Here is a 21,122-nt window from a genome sequence, read left to right on the forward strand (position 1 = left end):
TGAGATCCTTCCTATAACATGAGATGTGATATCCAAATCCTTCCCCTTCCAAACCTGAGACCCTCCCTTTAGCATGAGATGTGATATCTAACTCCTTCCCATTCCATTCCTGAGACCCTTCTGATAGCATGAGATGTGATATCTCAATGCCTCTAATACCAAACCTGAGATCCTACCTCTAACATGAAATGAGATATCCAACTCTTTCCCCTTCCAAACCTGAGAGCCTTCCTATAGCATGAGATGTGATATCCAAGTCCTTCCCATTCCAATACTGAGACCCTTCCTATAGCTAGAGATGTGATATCCAACTCCTTCCCATTCCAATTCTGAGACCCTTCCTATAGCATGAGATGTGATATCTCAATGCTTATACCAAACCTGAGAGCCTACCTATAGCATGAGATGTGATATCCAAGTCCATCCCATTCCAATCCTTAGACCCTTCCTACAGCATGCGATGTGAATATCTCAATGATTCTGATACCAAACCAGAGACTCTTCCTATAACATGAGATGGGATATCCAACTCCTTCCCATTCCAATTCTGAGACCCTTCCTATACTATGAGACTTGATATCTCAATGCTTCTAATACCAAACCTGAGACCCGTAATATAACATGAGATGTGATATCCAAATCCTTCCCCTTCCAAACCTTAGACCCTTCCTTTATCATGAGATGTGATATCCAACTCCTTCCCATTCCAATCCTGAGACCCTTCCGATATCATGAGATGTGATATCTCAAAGCTTCTAATATCAAACTTGAGACCCTCCCTATAGCATGAGATGTGATATCCAAGTCCTTCCCATTCCAATCCTGAGACCCTTCCTATAGCATGAGATGTGATATCTCAATGCTTCTAATACCAAACCTGAGACCCTTCCTATAACATGAGATGGGAATATCCAACTCCTTCCCATTCCAATCTTGAGACCCTTCCGATAGCAGAGATGTGATATCTCAATGCTTATACCACACCTGAGATCCTTCCTATAACATGAGATGTGATATCCAACTCCTTCCCATTCCAATCCTGAGACACTTCCTATAGCATGAGATGTGATATCTCACTGCTTATACCAAACCTGAGACCCTTCCCATAGCAGGAGATGTGATATCCAACTCCTTCCCATTCCAATCCTCAGACCCTTCCTATAGCATGAGATGTGATATCTCAATGCTTCTAATGTCAAACTTGAGACCCTACATATAGCATGAGATGTGATATCCAAGTCCTTCCCATTCCAATCCTGAGACACTTCCTATAGCATGAGATGTGATATCTCAATGCTTCTAATACCAAACCTGAGACTCTTCCTATAACATGAGATGGGATATCCAACTCCTTCCAATTCCAATCCTGAGACCCTTTTGATAGCAGAGATGTGATATCTCAATGTTTATACCAAACCTGAGACCCTTCCTACGGCATGAGATGTCATATTCAACTCCTTCCCATTCCAATCCTGAGACCCTTCCTATAGCATGAGATTTGATATCCAACTCCTTCCCATTCCAATCCTGAGACCCTTCCTATAGCATGAGATGTGATGTCTCAATGCTTCTAATACCAAACCTGAGATCCTTCCTATAACATGAGATGTGATATCCAACTCCTTCCATTCCAATCCTGAGATCCTTCCTATAGCATGAGATGTGATATATCAATGCTTCTAATACCAAACCTGAGATCCTTCCTATAACATGAGATGTGATATCCAATTCCTTCCCATTCCAAACCTGAGACCCTTCCTATTGGATGAGATGTGATATCCAACTCCTTCCTATTCCAACCCTGACACCCTTCCTATAGCATGAGATGTGATGTCTCAATGCTTCTAATACCAAACCTGAGATCCTTCCTATAACATGAGATGTGATATCCAACTCCTTCCATTCCAATCCTGAGACCCGTCCTATAGCATGAGATGTGATATCTCAATGCTTATACCAAACCTGAGACCCTTCCTATAGCATGAGATGTCATATCTAACTGCTTCCCATTCCAATCCTGAGACCCTTCCTATAGCATGAGATGTGATATCTCAATGCTTCTAATACCAAACCTGAGATCCTTCCTCTAACATGAAATGTGATATCCAACTCCTTCCCTTTCCAAACCTAAGAGCCTATCTATAGCATGAGATGTGATATCCAAGTCCTTCACATTCCAACCCTTAGACCCTTCCTACAGCATGCAATATGATATCTCAATGATTCTAATAACAAACCTGAGACCCGTCCTATAACATGAGATGGGATATCCAACTCCTTCCCATTCCAATCCTGAGACACTTCCGATAGCAGAGATGTGATATCACAATGCTTATACCAAACCTGAGACCCTTCCTATAACATGAGATGTGATATCCAAATCCTTCTCGTTCCAAACCTGAGACCCTTCCTTTAGCATGAGATGTGATATCCAGCTCCTTCCCATTCCAATCCTGAGACACTTCCGATAGCATGAGATGTGATATCTCAATGCTTCTTATATCAAAACTGAGACCCTCCCTATAGCATGATATGTGATATCTAAGTCCTTCCCATTCCAATCCTGAGACCCTCCCTATAGCATGAGATGTGATATCCAACTCCTTCCCATTCCAATCCTGAGACCCTTCCTATAGCATGAGATATGATATCTCAATACTTCTAATACCAAACGTGACATCCTTCCGATAACATGAGATGTGATATCCAAATCCTTCCCCTTCCAAACCTGAGACCCTCCCTTTAGCATGAAATGTGATATCCAACTCCTTCCTATTCCAATCCTGAGACTCTTCTGATAGCATGAGATGCGATATCTCAATGCTTCTAATACCAAACCTGAGATCCTTCCTATAACATGAGATGTGATATCCAAATCCTTCCCCTTCCAAACCTGAGACCCTCCCTTTAGCATGAGATGTGATATCTAACTCCTTCCCATTCCATTCCTGAGACCCTTCTGATAGCATGAGATGTGATATCTCAATGCCTCTAATACCAAACCTGAGATCCTACCTCTAACATGAAATGAGATATCCAACTCTTTCCCCTTCCAAACCTGAGAGCCTTCCTATAGCATGAGATGTGATATCCAAGTCCTTCCCATTCCAATACTGAGACCCTTCCTATAGCTTGAGATGTGATATCCAACTCCTTCCCATTCCAATTCTGAGACCCTTCCTATAGCATGAGATGTGATATCTCAATGCTTATACCAAACCTGAGAGCCTACCTATAGCATGAGATGTGATATCCAAGTCCATCCCATTCCAATCCTTAGACCCTTCCTACAGCATGCGATGTGAATATCTCAATGATTCTAATACCAAACCAGAGACTCTTCCTATAACATGAGATGGGATATCCAACTCCTTCCCATTCCAATTCTGAGACCCTTCCTATACTATGAGACTTGATATCTCAATGCTTCTAATACCAAACCTGAGACCCGTAATATAACATGAGATGTGATATCCAAATCCTTCCCCTTCCAAACCTTAGACCCTTCCTTTATCATGAGATGTGATATCCAACTCCTTCCCATTCCAATCCTGAGACCCTTCCGATATCATGAGATGTGATATCTCAAAGCTTCTAATATCAAACTTGAGACCCTCCCTATAGCATGAGATGTGATATCCAAGTCCTTCCCATTCCAATCCTGAGACCCTTCCTATAGCATGAGATGTGATATCTCAATGCTTCTAATACCAAACCTGAGACCGTTCCTATAACATGAGATGGGAATATCCAACTCCTTCCCATTCCAATATTGAGACCCTTCCGATAGCAGAGATGTGCTATCTCAATGCTTATACCACACCTGAGATCCTTCCTATAACATGAGATGTGATATCCAACTCCTTCCCATTCCAATCCTGAGACACTTCCTATAGCATGAGATGTGATATCTCACTGCTTATACCAAACCTGAGACCCTTCCCATAGCAGGAGATGTGATATCCAACTCCTTCCCATTCCAATCCTCAGACCCTTCCTATAGCATGAGATGTGATATCTCAATGCTTCTAATGTCAAACTTGAGACCCTACCTATAGCATGAGATGTGATATCCAAGTCCTTCCCATTCCAATCCTGAGACACTTCCTATAGCATGAGATGTGATATATCAATGCTTCTAATACCAAACCTGAGACTCTTCCTATAACATGAGATGGGATATCCAACTCCTTCCAATTCCAATCCTGAGACCCTTTTGATAGCAGAGATGTGATATCTCAATGTTTATACCAAACCTGAGACCCTTCCTACGGCATGAGATGTCATATTCAACTCCTTCCCATTCCAATCCTGAGACCCTTCCTATAGCATGAGATTTGATATCCAACTCCTTCCCATTCCAATCCTGAGACCCTTCCTATAGCATGAGATGTGATGTCTCAATGCTTCTAATACCAAACCTGAGATCCTTCCTATAACATGAGATGTGATATCCAACTCCTTCCATTCCAATCCTGAGACCCTTCCTATAGCATGAGATGTGATATCTCAATGCTTATACCAAACCTGAGACCCTTCCTATAGCATGAGATGTGATATCCAACTCCTTCCCATTCCAATCCTGAGACCCTTCCTATAGCCTGAGATGTGATATCCAATTCCTTCCCATTCCAATCCTGAGACCCTTCCTATAGCATGAGATGTGATATCTCAATGCTTATACCAAACCTGAGAGCCTACCTATAATATGAGATGTGATATCCAAGTCCATCCCATTCCAATCCTTAGACCCTTCCTACAGCATGCGATGTGATATCTCAATGATTCTAATACCAAACCAGAGACTCTTCCTATAACATGAGATGGGATATCCAACTCCTTCCCATTCCAATCCTGAGCCGCTTCCGATAGCAGAGATGTGATATCTCAATGCTTATACCAAACCTGAGACCCTTCCTATAACATGAGATGTGATATCCAACTCCTTCCCGTTCCAAACCTGAGACACTAACTATAGCATATGTGATATCCAACTCCTTCCCATTCCAAACATGAGACCCTTCCTATAGCAAGAAAGTAATATCCAACTCCTACCCATTCCAATCCTGAGACCCTTCCTATAGCAAGAGATGTGATATCCAAATCCTTCCCATTCCAATCCTGAGACCCTTCCTATAACATGAGATGTGATATCCAACTCCTTCCCATTCCAACCTGAGACACTTCCTATAGCATGAGAAGGGATATCCAACTCCTTCCCAATCCAATCCTGAGACCCTTCCGATAGCAGAGATGTGATATCTCAATGCTTATACCAAACCTGAGACCCTTCCTATGGCATGAGATGTGATATCCAACTCCTTGCCATTCAAATCCTGAGACCCTTCCTATAGCATGAGAAGGGATATCCAACTCCTTCCCAATCCAATCCTGAGACCCTTCCGATAGCAGCGACGTGATATCTCAATGCTTCTACCAAACCTGAGACCCTTCCTATAGCATGAGATGTGATATCCAAATCCTTCACATTCCAATCCTGAGACCCTTCCTATAGCATGAGATGTGATGTCTCAATGCTTCTAATACCAAACCTGAGATCCTTCCTATAACATGAGATGTGATATCCAATTCCTTCCCATTCCAAACCTGAGACCCTTCCTATTGGATGAGATGTGATATCCAACTCCTTCCCATTCCAACCCTGAGACCCTTCCTATAGCATGAGATGTGATGTCTCAATGCTTCTAATACCAAACCTGAGATCCTTCCTATAACATGAGATGTGATATCCAACTCCTTCCATTCCAATCCTGAGACCCGTCCTATAGCATGAGATGTGATATCTCAATGCTTATACCAAACCTGAGACCCTTCCTATAGCATATGTCATATCCAACTGCTTCCCATTCCAATCCTGAGACCCTTCCTATAGCATAAGATGTGATATCTCAATGCTTCTAATACCAAACCTGAGATCCTTCCTCTAACATGAAATGTGATATCCAACTCCTTCCCTTTCCAAACCTAAGAGCCTATCTATAGCATGAGATGTGATATCCAAGTCCTTCACATTCCAACCCTTAGACCCTTCCTACAGCATGCAATATGATATCTCAATGATTCTAATAACAAACCTGAGACCCGTCCTATAACATGAGATGGGATATCCAACTCCTTCCCATTCCAATCCTGAGACACTTTCGATAGCAGAGATGTGATATCTCAATGCTTATGCCAAACCTGAGACCCTTCCTATAACATGAGATGTGATATCCAAATCCTTCTCGTTCCAAACCTGAGACCCTTCCTTTAGCATGAGATGTGATATCCAGCTCCTTCCCATTCCAATCCTGAGACACTTCCGATAGCATGAGATGTGATATCTCAATGCTTCTAATATCAAAACTGAGACCCTCCCTATAGCATGATATGTGATATCTAAGTCCTTCCCATTCCAATCCTGAGACCCTCCCTATAGCATGAGATGTGATATCCAACTCCTTCCCATTCCAATCCTGAGACCCTTCCTATAGCATGAGATATGATATCTCAATACTTCTAATACCAAACGTGAGATCCTTCCGATAACATGAGATGTGATATCCAAATCCTTCCCCTTCCAAACCTGAGACCCTCCCTTTAGCATGAAATGTGATATCCAACTCCTTCCTATTCCAATCCTGAGACTCTTCTGATAGCATGAGATGTGATATCTCAATGCTTCTAATACCAAACCTGAGATCCTTCCGATAGCATGAGATGTGATATCTCAATGCTTCTAATACCAAACCTGAGATCCTTCCTATAACATGAGATGTGATATCCAAATCCTTCCCCTTCCAAACCTGAGACCCTCCCTTTAGCATGAGATGTGATATCTAACTCCTTCCCATTCCATTCCTGAGACCCTTCTGATAGCATGAGATGTGATATCTCAATGCCTCTAATACCAAACCTGAGATCCTACCTCTAACATGAAATGAGATATCCAACTCTTTCCCCTTCCAAACCTGAGAGCCTTCCTATAGCATGAGATGTGATATCCAAGTCCTTCCCATTCCAATACTGAGACCCTTCCTATAGCTTGAGATGTGATATCCAACTCCTTCCCATTCCAATTCTGAGACCCTTCCTATAGCATGAGATGTGATATCTCAATGCTTATACCAAACCTGAGAGCCTACCTATAGCATGAGATGTGATATCCAAGTCCATCCCATTCCAATCCTTAGACCCTTCCTACAGCATGCGATGTGAATATCTCAATGATTCTAATACCAAACCAGAGACTCTTCCTATAACATGAGATGGGATATCCAACTCCTTCCCATTCCAATTATGAGACCCTTCCTATACTATGAGACTTGATATCTCAATGCTTCTAATACCAAACCTGAGACCCGTAATATAACATGAGATGTGATATCCAAATCCTTCCCCTTCCAAACCTTAGACCCTTCCTTTATCATGAGATGTGATATCCAACTCCTTCCCATTCCAATCCTGAGACCCTTCCGATATCATGAGATGTGATATCTCAAAGCTTCTAATATCAAACTTGAGACCCTCCCTATAGCATGAGATGTGATATCCAAGTCCTTCCCATTCCAATCCTGAGACCCTTCCTATAGCATGAGATGTGATATCTCAATGCTTCTAATACCAAACCTGAGACCCTTCCTATAACATGAGATGGGAATATCCAACTCCTTCCCATTCCAATCTTGAGACCCTTCCGATAGCAGAGATGTGATATCTCAATGCTTATACCACACCTGAGATCCTTCCTATAACATGAGATGTGATATCCAACTCCTTCCCATTCCAATCCTGAGACACTTTCTATAGCATGAGATGTGATATCTCACTGCTTATACCAAACCTGAGACCCTTCCCATAGCAGGAGATGTGATATCCAACTCCTTCCCATTCCAATCCTCAGACCCTTCCTATAGCATGAGATGTGATATCTCAATGCTTCTAATGTCAAACTTGAGACCCTACCTATAGCATGAGATGTGATATCCAAGTCCTTCCCATTCCAATCCTGAGACACTTCCTATAGCATGAGATGTGATATCTCAATGCTTCTAATACCAAACCTGAGACTCTTCCTATAACATGAGATGGGATATCCAACTCCTTCCAATTCCAATCCTGAGACCCTTTTGATAGCAGAGATGTGATATCTCAATGTTTATACCAAACCTGAGACCCTTCCTACGGCATGAGATGTCATATTCAACTCCTTCCCATTCCAATCCTGAGACCCTTCCTATAGCATGAGATGTGATGTCTCAATGCTTCTAATACCAAACCTGAGATCCTTCCTATAACATGAGATGTGATATCCAACTCCTTCCATTCCAATCCTGAGACCCTTCCTATAGCATGAGATGTGATATCTCAATGCTTATACCAAACCTGAGACCCTTCCTATAGCATGAGATGTGATATCCAACTCCTTCCCATTCCAATCCTGAGACCCTTCCTATAGCATGAGATGTGATATCTCAATGCCTCTAATACCAAACCTGAGATCCTTCCTCTAACATGAAATGTGATATCCAACTCCTTCACTTTCCAAACCTGAGAGCCTATCTATAGCATGAGATGTGATATCCAAGTCCTTCCCATTCCAATCCCTAGACCCTTCCTACAGCATGCAATATGATATCTCAATGATTCTAATAAAAAACCTGAGACCCGTCCTATAACATGAGATGGGATATCCAACTCCTTCCCATTCCAATCCTGAGACACGTCCGATAGCAGAGATGTGATATCTCAATGTTTATACCAAACCTGAGACCCTTCCTATAACATGAGATGTGATATCCAACTCCTTCCCGTTCCAAACCTGAGACCCTTCCTTTAGCATGAGATGTGATATCCAGCTCCTTCCCATTCCAATCCTGAGACACTTCTGATAGCATAAGATGTGATATCTCAATGCTTCTAATATCAAAACTGAGACCCTCCCTATAGCATATGTGATATCTAAGTCCTTCCCATTCCAATCCTGAGACCCTTCCTATAGCATGAGATGTGATATCTCAATGCTTCTACCAAACCTGAGACCCTTCCTTTAGCATGAGATGTGATATCCAACTCCTTCCCATTCCAATCCTGAGACCCTTCCTATAGCATGAGATGTGATATCTCAATACTTCTAATACCAAACCTGAGATCCTTCCGATAACATGAGATGTGATATCTCAATACTTCTAATACCAAACCTGAGATCCATCCTATAACATGAGATGTGATATCCAAATCCTTCCCCTTCCAAACCTGAGACCCTCCCTTTAGCATGAGATGTGATATCCAACTCCTTCCCATTCCAATCCTGAGACCCTTCTGATAGCATAAGATATATCTCAATGCTTCTATACCAAACCTGAGATCCTTCTGATAGCATGAGATGTGATATCTCAATGCTTCTAATACCAAACCTGAGATCCTACCTCTAACATGAAATGTGATATCCAACTCTTTCCCCTTGCAAACCTGAGAGCCTTCCTATAGCATGAGATGTGATATCCAAGTCCTTCCCATTCCAATCCTGAGACCCTTCCTATAACATGAGATGTGATATCCAACTCCTTCCCATTCCAACCTGAGACCCTTCCTATAGCATGAGATGGGATATCCAACTCCTTCCAAATCCAATCCCGATACCCTTCCGATAGCATGAGATGTGATATCCCAATGCTTCTACCAAACCTGAGACCCATATTATGGCATGAGATGTGATATCAAACTCCTTCCCATTCTAATCCTGAGACCCTTCCTATACCATGAGACTTGATATCTCAATGCTTCTAATACCAAACCTGAGACCCGTCCTATAACATGAGATGTGATATCCAAATCCTTCCCCTTCCAAACCTTAGACCCTTCCTTTATCATGAGATGTGATATCCAACTCCTTCCCATTCCAATCTTGAGACCCTTCCGATATCATGAAATGTGATATCTCAATGCTTCTATCAAACTTGAGACCCTCCCTATAGCATGAGATGTGATATCCAAGTCCTTCCCATTCCAATCCTGAGACCCTTCCTATAGCATGAGATGTGATATCTCAATGCTTCTAATACTAAACCTGAGACCCTTCCTATAACATGAGGTGGGAATATCCAACTCCTTCCCATTCCAATCCTTAGACCCTTCCTACAGCATGCAATATGATATCTCAATGATTTTAATAAAAAACCTGAGACCCGTCCTATAACATGAGATGGGATATCCAACTCCTTCCCATTCCAATCCTGAGACACTTCCGATGGTAGAGATGTGATATCTCAATGTTTATACCAAACCTGAGACCCTTCCTATAACATGAGATGTGATATCCAACTCCTTCCCATTCCAATCCTGAGACCCTTCCTATAGCATGAGATGTGATATCCAACTCCATCCCATTCCAATCCTGAGACCCTTCTGATACCATAAGATATGATATCTCAATGCTTCTATACCAAACCTGAGATCCTTCTGATAGCATGAGATGTGATATCTCAATGCTTCTAATACCAAACCTGAGATCCTACCTCTAACATGAAATGTGATATCCAACTCTTTCCCCTTGCAAACCTGAGAGCCTTCCTATAGCATGAGATGTGATATCCAAGTCCTTCCCATTCCAATCCTGAGACCCTTCCTATAACATGAGATGTGATATCCAACTCCTTCCCATTCCAACCTGAGACCCTTCCTATAGCATGAGATGGGATATCCAACTCCTTCCAAATCCAATCCCGATACCCTTCGATAGCATGAGATGTGATATCCCAATGCTTCTACCAAACCTGAGACCCATATTATGGCATGAGATGTGATATCAAACTCCTTCCCATTCTAATCCTGAGACCCTTCCTATACCATGAGACTTGATATCTCAATGCTTCTAATACCAAACCTGAGACCCGTCCTATAACATGAGATGTGATATCCAAATCCTTCCCCTTCCAAACCTTAGACCCTTCCTTTATCATGAGATGTGATATCCAACTCCTTCCCATTCCAATCTTGAGACCCTTCCGATATCATGAAATGTGATATCTCAATGCTTCTATCAAACTTGAGACCCTCCCTATAGCATGAGATGTGATATCCAAGTCCTTCCCATTCCAATCCTGAGACCCTTCCTATAGCATGAGATGTGATATCTCAATGCTTCTAATACCAAACCTGAGACCCTTCCTATAACATGAGATGGGAATATCCAACTCCTTCCCATTCCAATCCTTAGACCCTTCCTACAGCATGCAATATGATATCTCAATGATTTTAATAAAAAACCTGAGACCCGTCCTATAACATGAGATGGGATATCCAACTCCTTCCCATTCCAATCCTGAGACACTTCCGATGGTAGAGATGTGATATCTCAATGTTTATACCAAACCTGAGACCCTTCCTATAACATGAGATGTGATATCCAACTCCTTCCCATTCCAATCCTGAGACCCTTCCTATAGCATGAGATGTGATATCCAACTCCATCCCATTCCAATCCTGAGACCCTTCCTATAGCATGAGATGTGATGTCTCAATGCTTCTAATACCAAACCTGAGATCCTTCCTTTAACATGAGATGTGATATCCAACTCCTTCCATTCCAATCCTTAGACCCTTCCTACAGCATGCAATATGATATCTCAATGATTTTAATAAAAAACCTGAGACCCGTCCTATAACATGAGATGGGATATCCAACTCCTTCCCATTCCAATCCTGAGACACTTCCGATAGCAGAGATGTGATATCTCAATGTTTATACCAAACCCGAGACCCTTCCTATAACATGAGATGTGATATCCAACTCCTTCCCGTTCCAAACCTGAGACCCTTCCTTTAGCATGAGATGTGATATCCAGCTCCTTCCCATTCCAATCCTGAGACACTTCCGATAGCATGAGATGTGATATCTCAAGGCTTCTAATATCAAAACTGAGACCCTCTCTATAGCATGATATGTGATATCTAAGTCCTTCCCATTCCAATCCTGATACCCTATAGCATGAGATGTGATATCTCAATGCTTATCCTTGATTCCTGTAGTAAATTGATTTCCTTTGCAGGCCGACTCCTGTCACGAATGCCTTGTCTGCATGCATTCTCCCCTGGCCATTCGCTCACCGTGGCTATTTGCCTACCCCCTTCCTCTCTCAGTGGATGGACTTCTCCATCCTTGCCTCTTACCACTCAACTCCGCCTACTTGGAGAATTCAACATGAACCTGTATGCTTCCTGACCTGGACTTTTACGAGATCTGCAATTCTTCATGTCGCTGGCCATACACACTGCAGGGAATACTCGGGATTTTCTGATCTCAGACCTCCCCCTCTGTAACCCTCTCAACAATCCTCTCCCGTGGTGATCAAGTTCTCATCTCCAAAGAAGGCTAACTGCCAGCTATTCCTCCTCAGAGGAGTTCTCCCTTTCTGTCCCTGCTCCCTGCACAGTTTCGCGTTGCAAACACTCGCTTTCCTGCTCTCTGGTTTAGACGCTTTTCCTTCTCAGAGGCCTTCTTCCTTTCTGCCCTTTTCGCGTTGCAAGTACTCGCTTCCCAGCTCTCTGGTTTAGACGCGTGTTCCCTGCCTTCTCTCCTCTTCCCGCTGCCTTCAAATCAAAAAATGAGCTCCAAAAGATACACAGTGCTCAGAATGCTCTATAACACCCATTATTCAACATATAGCCGTAATCCGCTAGACCTATTGAAACGTGCTGTAAACTAGCAAAAACAGCTAGAAAATGTACTTTCCTCGCGTTTTTGTAAATGCTAATTCTGATGGGTTCCCATGTATGTACTGTCCGTGCGTTTGTTGTCGAATCCTGATGTTTTTAACCACTGTTCTCCCATACAAGGGGGGGGGGGTCAACGTCTACTGCTGTTCACAGGCTGAATGTATACGGCTGAAATCTTCAAGGCATTATCAGCTTTCCTGACTGTTTTGGAACGTGTATTTGCCATCTGTTAATGCAGTCGCCCTGTGTTCATCGTCCCTTCTACTTCACAGGCTGCACTCCCCTGGTGATCACATTCTCCTCTCCAGAGCAGGCTGACTACCAGCTGCTCCTCCTCATAGGCGTTCATCCTTTCTGTCCCTGCTCCCTGCACCGTTCCGCGTTGCATGTACTCGCTTCCCAGCTCTCTGGTTTAGATGCGTGTTCCCTGCCTTCTCTCCTCTTCCTACAGCCTTCCAATGAGCTCCACAAGATAGTGTTAAGAATGCTTTATAACCCCATTATTCAACATATAGCTGTAACCCGCTAGACGTATTGAAACGTGCTAAAAACGAGCAGAAACAGCTCGAAAATGTACTTTTCTCGCGTTTTGGTAAATGCGAATTCTGGTGGATTCCCATTTTGTACTCTGTTCGTGCGTTTGTTCAGTCGAATCCTGGTCTTTTGAACCACTCTTCTCCCATACAAAGGAGGGTCAAAATGTGTTGTTCACAGGCTGAATTTATACTGCTGAAATGCTCGCTTCCCTGCTATCTGGTTTAGATGCGTGTTCCCTGCCTTCTCTCCTCTTCCTACAGCCTTCCAATGAGCTCCACTAGATAGTGTTCAGAATGCTTTATAACCCCATTATTCAACATATAGCTGTAACCCGCTAGACGTATTGAAACGTGCTAAAAACTAGCAAAAATAGCTAGAAAATGTACTTCCCTCGCGTTTTTGTAAAGGCGAATTCTGGTGGGTTCCCATGTTGTATGTACTGTGTCCGTGCCTTTGTGTCGAATCCTGAAGTTTTTAACCACTGTTCTCCCATACTAGGGAGGGGGGGTCAACATCTGCTGTTCACAGGCTGAATGTATACGGCTGAAATCTTCAAGGCATTATCAGCTTTCCTGACTGTTTTGGAACGTGTATTTGCCATCTGTTAGAGAGGGTCTCAGTTTTGATATTAGAAGCCTTGAGATATCACATCTCATGCTATCGGAAGTGTCTCAGGATTGGAATGGGAAGGAGCTGGATATCACATCTCATGCTAAAGGAAGGGTCTCAGGTTTGGAACGGGAAGGAGTTGGATATCACATCTCATGTTATAGGAAGGGTCTCGGGTTTGGTATAAACATTGAGATATCACATCTCTGCTATCGGAAGTGTCTCAGGATTGGAATGGGAAGGAGTTGGATATCCCATCTCATGTTATAGGACGGGTCTCAGGTTTTTTATTAAAATCATTGAGATATCATATTGCATGCTGTAGGAAGGGTCTAAGGATTGGAATGGAAGGAGTTGGATATCACATCTCATGTTAAAGGAAGGATATCAGGTTTGGTATTAGAAGCATTGAGACATCACATCTCATGCTATAGGAAGGGTCTCAGGATTGGAATGGGATGGAGTTGGATATCACATCTCATGCTATAGGAAGGGTCTCAGGATTGGAATGGGAAGGAGTTGGATATCACATCTCATGTTATAGGAAGGGTCTCAGGTTTGGTATAAACATTGGGATATCACATCTCTACCATCGGAAGTGTCTCAGGATTGGAATGGGAAGGAGTTGGATATCCCATCTCATGTTATAGGACGGGTCTCAGGTTTTTTATTAAAATCATTGAGATATCATATTGCATGCTGTAGGAAGGGTCTAAGGATTGGAATGGGAAGGAGTTGGATATTCCCATCTCATGTTATAGGAAGGGTCTCAGGTTTGGTATTAGAAGCATTGAGATATCACATCTCATGCTATAGGAAGGGTCTCAGGATTGGAATGGGAAGGACTTGGATATCACATCTCATGCTATAGGGAGGGTCTCAAGTTTGATAGAAGCATTGAGATATCACATTTCATGATATCGGAAGGGTCTCAAGATTGGAATGGGAAGGAGTTGGATATCACATCTCATGATAAAGGAAGGGTCTAAGGTTTGGAAGGGGAAGGATTTGGATATCACATCTCATGTTATAGGACGGGTCTCAGGTTTGGTATTAGAAGCATTGAGATATCAAGTCTCATGGTATACGAAGGGTCTCAGGATTAGAATGGGAAGGAGTTTGATATCACATCTCATGCCATAATATGGGTCTCAGGTTTGGTAGAAGCATTGGGATATCACATCTCATGCTATCGGAAGGGTATCGGGATTGGATTTGGAAGGAGTTGGATATCCCATCTCATGCTATAGGAAGGGTCTCAGGTTGGAATGGGAAGGAGTTGGATATCACATCTCATGTTATAGGAAGGGTCTCAGGATTGGAATGGGAAGGACTTGGATATCACATCTCATGCTATAGGAAGGCTCTCAGGTTTGCAAGGGGAAAGAGTTGGATATCACATTTCATGTTAGAGGTAGGATCTCAGGTTTGGTATTAGAAGCATTGAGATATCACATCTCATGCTATCAGAAGGATCTCAGGTTTGGTATAGAAGCATTGAGATATCATATCTTATGCTATCAGAAGGGTCTCAGGATTGGAATGGGATGGAGTTGGATATCACATCTCATGCTATAGGAAGGGTCTCAGGATTGGAATGGGAAGGAGTTGGATATCACATCTCATGTTATAGGAAGGGTCTCAGGTTTGGTATAAACATTGAGATATCACATCTCTACCATCGGAAGTGTCTCAGGATTGGAATGGGAAGGAGTTGGATATCCCATCTCATGTTATAGGACGGGTCGCAGGTTTTTTATTAAAATCATTGAGATATCATATTGCATGCTGTAGGAAGGGTCTAAGGATTGGAATGGGAAGGAGTTGGATATTCCCATCTCATGTTATAGGAAGGGTCTCAGGTTTGGTATTAGAAGCATTGAGATATCACATCTCATGCTATAGGAAGGGTCTCAGGATTGGAATGGGAAGGACTTGGATATCACATCTCATGCTATAGGGAGGGTCTCAAGTTTGATAGAAGCATTGAGATATCACATTTCATGATATCGGAAGGGTCTCAAGATTGGAATGGGAAGGAGTTGGATATCACATCTCATGATAAAGGAAGGGTTTAAGGTTTGGAAGGGGAAGGATTTGGATATCACATCTCATGTTATAGGACGGGTCTCAGGTTTGGTATTAGAAGCATTGAGATATCAAGTCTCATGGTATAGGAAGGGTCTCAGGATTAGAATGGGAAGGAGTTTGATATCACATCTCATGCCATAATATGGGTCTCAGGTTTGGTAGAAGCATTGGGATATCACATCTCATGCTATCGGAAGGGTATCGGGATTGGATTTGGAAGGAGTTGGATATCCCATCTCATGCTATAGGAAGGGTCTCAGGTTGGAATGGGAAGGAGTTGGATATCACATCTCATGTTATAGGAAGGGTCTCAGGATTGGAATGGGAAGGACTTGGATATCACATCTCATGCTATAGGAAGGCTCTCAGGTTTGCAAGGGGAAATAGTTGGATATCACGTTTCATGTTAGAGGTAGGATCTCAGGTTTGGTATTAGAAGCATTGAGATATCACATCTCATGCTATCAGAAGGATCTCAGGTTTGGTATAGAAGCATTGAGATATCATATCTTATGCTATCAGAAGGGTCTCAGGATTGGAATGGGAAGGAGTTGGATATCACATCTCATGCTAAAGGGAGGGTCTCAGGTTTGGAAGGGGAAGGATTTGGATATCACATCTCATGTTATAGGATGGATCTCAGGTTTGGTATTAGAAGTATTGAGATATCACATCTCATGTTATCGGAAGGATCTCAGGTTTGGTATTAGAAGTATTGAGATATCACATCTCATGCTATAGGAAGGGTCTCAGGATTGGAATGGGAAGGAGTTGGATATCACATCTCATGCTAAAGGAAGGGTCTCAGGTTTGGTAGAAGCATTGAGATATCACATCTCATGCTATAGGAAGGGTCTCAGGATTGGAATGGGAAGGACTTAGATATCACATATGCTATAGGGAGGGTCTCAGTTTTGATATTAGAAGCATTGAGATATCACATCTTATGCTATCAGAAGTGTCTCAGGATTGGGAATGGGAAGGAGCTGGATATCACATCTCATGCTAAAGGAAGGGTCTCAGGTTTGGAACGGGAAGGAGTTGGATATCACATCTCATGTTATAGGAAGGGTCTCAGGTTTGGTATAAACATTGAGATATCACATCTCTGCTATCGGACGTGTCTCAGGATTGGAATGGGAAGGAGTTGGATATCCCATCTCATGTTATAGGACGGGTCTCAGGTTTTTTATTAGAATCATTGAGATATCATATTGCATGCTGTAGGAAGGGTCTAAGGATTGGAATGGGAAGGACTTGGATATCACATCTCATGCTACAGATAGGCTCTCAGGTTTGGAAAGTGAAGGAGTTGGATATCACATTTCATGTTAGAGGAAGGATCTCAGGTTTGGTATTAGAGGCATTGAGATATCACATCTCATGCTATAGGAAGGGTCTCAGGATTGGAATGGGAAGGAGTTGGATATCACATCTCATGCTATAGGAAGGGTCTCAGGTTTGGTATAAGCATTGAGATATCACATCTCATGCTATAGGAAGGGTCTCAGGATTGGAATGGAAGGAGTTGGATATCACATCTCATGTTATAGGAAGGATCTCAGGTTTGGTATTAGAAGCATTGAGACATCACATCTCATGCTATAGGAAGGGTCTCAGGATTGGAATGGGAAGGAGTTGAATATGACATCTCATGCCGTAGGAAGGGTCTCAGGTTTGGTATAAACATTGAGATATCACATCTCTGCTATCAAAAGGGTCTCAGGATTGGAATTGGAAGGAGTTGGATATCCCATCTCATGTTATAGGAAGAGTCTCAGGTTTGGTATTAGAAGCATTGAGATATCACATCTCATGCTATAGGAAGTGTCTCAGGATTGGAATGGGAAGGACTTGGATATCACATCTCATGCTATAGGTAGGGTCTCAAGTTTGACATTAGAAGCATTGAGATATCACATCTCATGCTATAGGAAGGGTCTGAGGATTGGAATGGGAAGGAGTTGGATATCACATCTCCTGCTATGGGAAGGGTCTCAGGTTTGGTATAAGCAGTGAGATATCACATCTCATGCTATAGGAAGTGTCCCAGGATTGGAATGGGAAGGAGTTGGATATCACATCTCATGTTATAGGAAGGATCTCAGGTGTGGTATAAGCATTGAGATATCACATCTCTGCTATCGGAAGGGTCTCAAGATTGGAATGGGAAGGAGTTGGATATTCCCATCTCATGTTATAGGAAGGGTCTCAGGTTTGGTATTAGAAGCATTGAGATATCACATCTCATGCTATAGGAAGGGTCTCAGGATTGGAATGGGAAGGACTTGGATATCACATCTCATGCTATAGGGAGGGTCTCAAGTTTGATATTAGAAGCTTTGAGATATCACATCTCATGATATCGGAAGGGTCTCAGGATTGGAATGGGAAGGAGTTGGATATCACATCTCATGATAAAGAAAGGGTCTAAGGTTTGGAAGGGGAAGGATTTGGATATCAAATCTCATGTTATACTACGGGTCTCAGGTTTGGTATTAGAAGCATTGAGATATCAAGTCTCATAGTATAGGAAGGGTCTCATAATTGGAATGGGAAGGAGTTGGATATCCCATCTCATGTTATAGGAAGAGTCTCTGGTTTGGTATTAGAATCATTGAGATATTCACATCGCATGCTGTAGGAAGGGTCTAAGGATTGGAATGGGATGGACTTGGATATCACATCTCATGCTATAGGTAGGCTCTCAGGTTTGGTATAAGCATTGAGATATCACATCTCATGCTATAGGAAGGGTCTCAGAATTGGAATGGGAAGGAGTTGGATATCACATCTCAAGCTATAGGAAGGGTCTCAGTATTGGAATGGGAAGGACTTGGATATCACATCTCATGCTATAGGAAGGCTCTCAGGTTTGGAAGGGGAAAGAGTTGGATATCTCATTTCATGTTAGAGGTAGGATCTCAGGTTTGGTATTAGAGGCATTGAGATATCACATCTCATGCTATCAGAAGGGTCTCAGGAATGGAATGGGAAGGAGTTAGATATCACATCTCATGCTAAAGGGAGGGTCTCAGGTTTGTAAGGGGAAGGATTTGGATATCACATCTCATGTTATAGGAAGGATCTCAGGTTTGGTATTAGAAGCATTGAGATATCACATCTCATGCTATAGGAAGGGTCTCAGGATTGGAATGGGAAGGAGTTGGATATCACATCTCATGTTATAGGAAGGGTCTCAGGTTTGGTATAAACATTGGGATATCACAACTCTACCATCGGAAGTGTCTCAGGATTGGAATGGGAAGGAGTTGGATATCCCATCTCATGTTATAGGACGGGTCTCAGGTTTTTTATTAAAATCATTGAGATATCATATTGCATGCTGTAGGAAGGGTCTAAGGATTGGAATGGGAAGGAGTTGGATATTCCCATCTCATGTTATAGGAAGGGTCTCAGGTTTGGTATTAGAAGCATTGAGATATCACATTTCATGCTATAGGAAGGGTCTCAGGATTGGAATGGGAAGGACTTGGATATCACATCTCATGCTATAGGGAGGGTCTCAAGTTTGATAGAAGCATTGAGATATCACATTTCATGATATCGGAAGGGTCTCAAGATTGGAATGGGAAGGAGTTGGATATCACATCTCATGATAAAGGAAGGGTCTAAGGTTTGGAAGGGGAAGGATTTGGATATCACATCTCATGTTATAGGACGGGTCTCAGGTTTGGTATTAGAAGCATTGAGATATCAAGTCTCATGGTATAGGAAGGGTCTCAGGATTAGAATGGGAAGGAGTTTGATATCACATCTCATGCCATAATATGGGTCTCAGGTTTGGTAGAAGCATTGGGATATCACATCTCATGCTATCGGAAGGGTATCGGGATTGGATTTGGAAGGAGTTGGATATCCCATCTCATGCTATAGGAAGGGTCTCAGGTTGGAATGGGAAGGAGTTGGATATCACATCTCATGTTATAGGAAGGGTCTCAGGATTGGAATGGGAAGGACTTGGATATCACATCTCATGCTATAGGAAGGCTCTCAGGTTTGCAAGGGGAAAGAGTTGGATATCACATTTCATGTTAGAGGTAGGATCTCAGGTTTGGTATTAGAAGCATTGAGATATCACATCTCATGCTATCAGAAGGATCTCAGGTTTGGTATAGAAGCATTGAGATATCATATCTTATGCTATCAGAAGGGTCTCAGGATTGGAATGGGATGGAGTTGGATATCACATCTCATGCTATAGGAAGGGTCTCAGGATTGGAATGGGAAGGAGTTGGATATCACATCTCATGTTATAGGAAGGGTCTCAGGTTTGGTATAAACATTGAGATATCACATCTCTACCATCGGAAGTGTCTCAGGATTGGAATGGGAAGGAGTTGGATATCCCATCTCATGTTATAGGACGGGTCTCAGGTTTTTTATTAAAATCATTGAGATATCATATTGCATGCTGTAGGAAGGGTCTAAGGATTGGAATGGGAAGGAGTTGGATATTCCCATCTCATGTTATAGGAAGGGTCTCAGGTTTGGTATTAGAAGCATTGAGATATCATATCTCATGCTATATGAAGGGTCTCAGGATTGGAATGGGAAGGACTTGGATATCACATCTCATGCTATAGGGAGGGTCTCAAGTTTGATAGAAGCATTGAGATATCACATTTCATGATATCGGAAGGGTCTCAAGATTGGAATGGGAAGGAGTTGGATATCACATCTCATGATAAAGGAAGGGTCTAAGGTTTGGAAGGGGAAGGATTTGGATATCACATCTCATGTTATAGGACGGGTCTCAGGTTTGGTATTAGAAGCATTGAGATATCAAGTCTCATGGTATAGGAAGGGTCTCAGGATTAGAATGGGAAGGAGTTTGATATCACATCTCATGCCATAATATGGGTCTCAGGTTTGGTAGAAGCATTGGGATATCACATCTCATGCTATCGGAAGGTATCGGGATTGGATTTGGAAGGAGTTGGATATCCCATCTCATGCTATAGGAAGGGTCTCAGGTTGGAATGGGAAGGAGTTGGATATCACATCTCATGTTATAGGAAGGGTCTCAGGATTGGAATGGGAAGGACTTGGATATCACATCTCATGCTATAGGAAGGCTCTCAGGTTTGCAAGGGGAAAGAGTTGGATATCACGTTTCATGTTAGAGGTAGGATCTCAGGTTTGGT

Source organism: Ambystoma mexicanum, chromosome 1p, assembly GCF_040938575.1.
Source record: "Ambystoma mexicanum isolate Mex_15411 chromosome 1p, UKY_AmexF1_1, whole genome shotgun sequence".
NCBI lineage: Eukaryota > Metazoa > Chordata > Amphibia > Caudata > Ambystomatidae > Ambystoma > Ambystoma mexicanum.